Source organism: Ovis canadensis, chromosome 20, assembly GCF_042477335.2.
Source record: "Ovis canadensis isolate MfBH-ARS-UI-01 breed Bighorn chromosome 20, ARS-UI_OviCan_v2, whole genome shotgun sequence".
NCBI lineage: Eukaryota > Metazoa > Chordata > Mammalia > Artiodactyla > Bovidae > Ovis > Ovis canadensis.
The window spans coordinates 65,312,123-65,318,122 of record NC_091264.1 but is presented as its reverse complement, the minus strand read 5'-3'; the positions used below and the strand labels follow the sequence as shown (position 1 = coordinate 65,318,122).

The window sequence follows — 6,000 nt, the reverse complement described above, 5'->3', positions numbered from 1 at the left end:
TTGGACTGCAAGGAGATCCAACCAGTCCATCCTAAAGGAGACCGGTCCTGGGTGTTCATTGGAAGGACTGATGTTAAAGCTGAAACTCCAATACTTTGGCCACCTCATGCGAAGAGTTGACTCATTGGAAAAGACCCTGATGCTGGGAGGGATTGGGGGCAGGAGGAGAAGGGGACAGCAGAGGATGAGATGGCTGGATGGCATCACTGACTCGATGGACATGAGTTGAGTAAACTCCGGGAGTTGGTGATGGACAGGGAGGCCTGGCGTGCTGCAATTCATGGGGTCGCAAAGAATTGGACACAACTGAGCGACTGAACTGAACTGAAGAAATATATCACATTCACTGAGTAGAACTCAGTATTGTAAAGATAGTCATTTTTCTCTGATTTTTTAAATCAATCCCGATCCCAATAACTATTTCAAAGAAATGTACGTTTGCACATGCGTGTGTGTCTAACTTGTACACATCACATAAAAACTACTTTTTTAAAATGAGCACACACTTTAAAAGAGGAAATCCAAATGGCTTATCAATGCATAAAAACGCGTTAAATACAAACTTTAAATAAAATGAGATATCTTACGTTCACATTGCCAAAAATTAAAATTTCTGACAATTTCAAGTGAGCCACTGGAATTCTCTCACTTCTGTGTGGGGTGGATTATAAACTGGGAAAACTACTTTGGAAAATAATTCAATTATTATTCAAGTTCAATTTTTAGGAGTGTTGAACCAGCAATTCTCCTAAAGAAATGCATTGACATTCACATGGAGACATTTACAAGAATGTTGGATGTGGCTTTACTTGTGAACTCCAAAGATCAACAACTGCAGAATGGGAAGCCATTCAGCGGAATACTGCTGCTGTTGCTAAGTCACTTCAGTCATGTCCGACTCTGTGTGACCCCATAGATGGCAGCCTGCCAGGCTCCTCCGTCCATGGGATTTCCAGGCAAGAGTGCTGGAGTGGGTTGCCATCGCCTTCTCCGACTACACAGTAACAAAGATGGGTAGATTGTTGCTGCAATCACGACACAAAAGAAACTCCACAACGTAAGTTGAGCAAAAGAAGCCAAATTCAAAAGACTACATTCCACAGTATTTCATTTACATAAATCTCAGAATCAGCCTAAAGAAAGCTGGAATAAGCTGGAAGGGGTAAGACAACAGAGACCAGCAAAGACGCTCTCCCCAAATCACAAGAGCTGTTACCTGCGGGGACAGGAGAGGCAGGGCTGGGCCTGGGGGGTCACGTGCTGTAGAGGCCGCTTCCTGAGCACGGCCAGTTCAACCTGTGTCACTTGGCTGCATGCTGTATAACTGTACAATTATCCTCATAATCTGTGGGTTATATGTCACGGGGAAAAAAAGCAGATGAAGCAATGTCAAGGGATCCAACAGATGAACACAACTCAAAATACTTGACAAGCTGATTTAATTATAATTTCACAGTTGATTTGAAAAACCCTTGAAGAGCCTTCTCATGCAAGAACAATGGACAGACATACATTCCAAGGACGGAGGAGGGGAGTGAAAATCCTCCCGCTGCCCGGGTCCAGCTCAGTGGCCAGCCGGCGGTCACGCCCTCTCCAGGCCCTCCGGTGACCTCCGTGATGCTGGGGGCACAGCAGGAGTGCTCCGCGGCCGATGCAGCCGAGACCACGGAGGGCGGGGAGAAGACGTCAGCAAGGAGCGGGAGGAGGGCGCGAGGGCGGCTCTGAGGCCGGGGGCCCGCGCAGGGCGGCCTGAAGGCGTGAGAGCAGAGCCTGTGCTCCGAGCGGCCACCAGGGGGTGCTGTGCAGGGGCAGCGGAAAGTCTTCAGTTCTCGTGATTTTGATCAGAAGTGTCTAGTTGGACAAAACAGGGTGGGACGGGGGGCGGCGGCAAGCTTGCCGTGCAGTTGCTGCATCCATTGAGGCACAAACGAACGGATTTCGTGTTAAGCGTGAAAATATCTAGACTCGTCTTTAAAAACGCCGGCCTTGAGGCACAGTCATCTGAAGTACCAAGTGGCTGCAGCAAAAGCTGAGCACATCCAGCTCTGAGCTCCAGAGCGACACAGACTCTCTGGGAAAAGAACTGGGAAAAGCACAAATCAGATGCGCCAAACAAGGGAAAATGATGACAGAAGGCGTTAGAAGGACACGGTCGTTGAATCAGATTCCAGACCGGACCCACGGGAGAGCGAGCACGCCCACGCTGTCCGTCCTCAGCGCCCAGTCTTGCGCTGAAAGGAGAGCGTCAGCCGGTGAGTGCACGGGGTGCGCCCGTTTCTCCCAACCTGAGGTCCTTGAAGCACCTTCTCGTCACCCTCTCCCCTCAGGGGCACGTGTGGGCGCCATCGAAACTGCTTCGGTCCGAGTGGTCCTAGCTGGCTCATCCTATAAGAATAAGGGGGCTGTCCGTCCTCTAAGGGGTTTCCTTATGACCGAGTTATTCTGCCTGCTCACACAGCCTGAAAGGGGAAGTGGGTTCCTCTTAGACTTGTCTCTACCTTCAAATAAGTCGGCCACCCAGAAACCCCCCCAAAATCTTGATTTTTTTCTCCTCTTCAAAAGTAATTTTGCGTTCAGCTGTTTCCTGATTCAGTTCAAGAAACTAAGAAACATTAGACCCTTGATCAGCCTGAAGCCTGGGGGTGTCAGAGATCTCACAGTGGTGTTTTGTGAGTATGGAGACTGGGATCACTATGAGCACAGTATCTCCATGTTAGAGTGCTCTCTAGACAATAAGCTATTTTATTTTAGATAATTATTCTCTAAATATAAACAACATTTACAATAGTCCATGAGCGTGCAAACATTTTAAACTTAAAAAATTGTTAAACCAAGTACAAAACTGTTTACTATAGTTAAAAGAGAAATGTGAAACTAACTTGATACATATTTAAATAATTGCTTGACGTGTGTGTAATAATTTATTTTTAACTTGTTAAAACAACAAGAAAGTAAGTCAAAATCACTTTATAAATACTAATGTTTTCTTGTAAATAGTCCAAGAATTTTAGGTGAGACACAGTAATTTCACAACAATGAGTAATTTTGGAGACTGAGATATGGTTGCGGGTGACTGGCCCCTCCCAGGAAATTCTTAATCAGTTACATTCTCATGCTCAAGTTTCTTGAGAAACGTAAGTGACTAAGGCCACAGAAACAGATAAAATAACCTCTGTGAAGTGAAGTCGCTGTTGTGTCCGACTCTTTGCGACCCCATGGACTGCAGCTCTCCAGACTCCTCCGTCCATGGGATTCTCCAGGCAAGAATACTAGAGTGGGTTGCCATTTCCTTCTCCAGGGGATCTTCCCGACCCAGGGATTGAACCCAGGTCTCCTGCATTGCAGGCAGACGCTTTAACCTCTGAGCCACCAGGGAAGAGTAAAGTTTCTCAGTCAGTGGTAAATGAGACCAAAGGCTTATCAGATGGGAAGGATAGAATGACGTTCGTTTAAATGGAAGTGGAGCCTTTGCAGCAACATGGATGAGCCTGGAGATGATCATACTAAGTAACCTAAGTCAGGCAAAGACAAGTATCATACAGTGTCACATGTGGAATCCAAAACTGTGATACAAATGACCGTGTTTGCTGAATAGGAACAAACTCACAGACACAGGAAAATGGACTTCTGGTGACCAAAGGGGAAGGGAGTGTGTGTGTGTTAGGCGCTCTGGTAAGTTGCTGCTAAGTCACTTCAGTCGTGTCCAACTCTGTGTGACCCCATCAGGCTCCCTGTCCCTGGGATTCTCCAGGCAAGAACACTGGAGTGGGTTGCCATTTCCTTCTCCAATGCATGAAAGTGAAAAGTGAAAGTGAAGTCGCTCAGTCATATCCGACTCTCTACGACCCCATGGACCCAGGCTCCTCTACCCATGGAATTCTCCAGGCAAGAATACTGGAGTGGATTGCCATTTCCTTCTCCAGGGGACCTTCCCAACTCAGAGATCGAACCCAGGTCTCCCGCATTGCAGGCAGATGCTTTACCATCTGAGCTACTAGAGAAGCCCCAAAGGGGAAGGAAGGGGATGGATAAATTAGGAATTGGGGATTAATATATACACACTACCCTGTAAAAATGGATAAACAGTAAGGACCTACTGTGTGGCACAGAGAACTATAGTCAATATTTTGTAATAACCTTTAAGGGAAAATGCAGGGCTTCCCTCGTGGCTCAGACGGTAAAGAATCTGTCTGCCAATGCCTGTCAATGCAGGAGACCCAGGTTCAATCCCTGGGTCAGGAAGATCCCCTGGAGAAGGAAATGGCAACCCACTCGAGTATTCTTGCTTGGGAAATCCCATAGATAGAGAAGTCTGGCGGGCTACAGTCCACGGGGCTGCAGAGTCAGAGACGATTCAGTAACTAAACAACACAATAAGGGAAAATAATATGAGTGCGGATCACAATAAACTGGAAAATTCTGAGAGAGATGGGAACACCAGACCCCCTGACCTGCCTCTTGAGAAACCTACATGCAGGTCAGGAAGCAACAGTTAGAACTGGACATGGAACAACACACTGGTTCCAAATAGGGAAAGGAGTGCGTCAGGGCTGTATATTGTCACCCTGCTTATTTAACTTCTATGCAGAGTACATCATGAGAAATGCTGGGCTGGAAGAAGCACAGGCTGGAATCAAGATTGCTGGGAGAAATATCAATAACCTCAGATATGCAGATGACACCACCCTTATGGCAGAAAGTGAAGAGGAACTAAAAAGCCTCTTGATGAAAGTGAAAGTGGAGAGTGAAAAAGTTGGCTTAAAGCTCAACATTCAGAAAACGAAGATCATGGCATCTGGTCCCATCACTTCATGGGAAATAGATGGGGAAACAATGGAAACAGTGTCAGACTTTATTTTGGGGGGCTCCAAAATCACTGCAGATGGCGACTGCAGCCATGAAATTAAAAGACACTTACTCCTTGGAAGAAAAGTTATGACCAACCTAGATAGTATATTCAAAAGCAGAGACATTACTTTGCTGACTAAGATCCGTCTAGTCAAGGCTATGGTTTTTCCAGTGGTCATGTATGGATGTGAGAGTTGGACTGTGAAGAAGGCTGAGCGCTGAAGAATTGATGCATTTGAACTGTGGTGTTGGAGAAGACTCTTGAGAGTCCCTTGGACTGCAAGGAGATCCAACCAGTCCATTCTGAAGGAGATCAGCCCTGGGATTTCTCTGGAAGGAATGATGGTAAAGCTGAAACTCCAGTACTTTGGCCACCTCATGCAAAGAGTTGACTCATTGGAAAAGACTCTGATGCTGGGAGGGATGAGGGGCAGGAGGAGAAGGGGACGACAGAGGATGAGATGGCTGGATGGCATCACTGACTCGATGGATGTGAGTCTGAGTGAACTCTGGGAGATGGTGATGGACAGGGAGGCCTGGCGTGCTGCGATTCATGGGGTCGCAAAGAGTCGGACTCGACTGAGCGACTGAACTGAACTGAACTTTAGGCGATGGAGAGCCCTGGGGCTCTTCCTCCTGGGGGCCTGGTTTTCCAGTAGGTTTGTGATTTCCATAGATACTGGGCATAGAGCTCAAAGTCCACAGTCCGGCCCAAGATGGAGTCCTGCTTTCAAGATAGAGCTTGTTCTGTTTCCTCCTTCAGCAGAAGCGCAAATACCTTTCTTAAAAGTCCCCAAGCAAGGATGTGGGGACAGGAGCCACTGTGCTGTGGGAGGAGTGAGAGTGTGCAGCCCCCGAGGAAGCGGCGTGGAGGCGCCTCACACACACCGGAGGAGAAGGAGCACGCACTCCAGCAAGTCCACTTGTTGCAGGAAGGCGGACCCCTTCCAGGGCCCGAAACTGGGCTCTTGTCTAACACTCAGAAATCAATTGTCCGAGGAGACACATGTGCTGACAAAGCACGAGATTTTATTGGGAAAGGGCACCCGGGTGGAGAGCAGTAGGGTAAGGGAACCCAGGAGAACTGCTCTGCCGCCTGGCTTGCAATCTCGGGTTTTATGATGGTGGGATTAGTTTCCGGGTGGTCTTTGG

General features: G+C 47.6%; 1 long non-coding RNA gene across 1 annotated transcript in view; it reads left to right on the top strand.

The window, feature by feature from the left end:
- Positions 1–1,877: 1,877 nt before the first annotated feature.
- Positions 1,878–6,000, top strand: part of LOC138425522 (uncharacterized) — a 39,131-nt gene continuing 35,008 nt past the window's right edge. Inside the window, exon 1 of the long non-coding RNA XR_011251242.1 lies at positions 1,878–2,252. This is a non-coding gene — a long non-coding RNA (uncharacterized lncRNA). The remainder of the gene's footprint in view (positions 2,253–6,000) is intronic.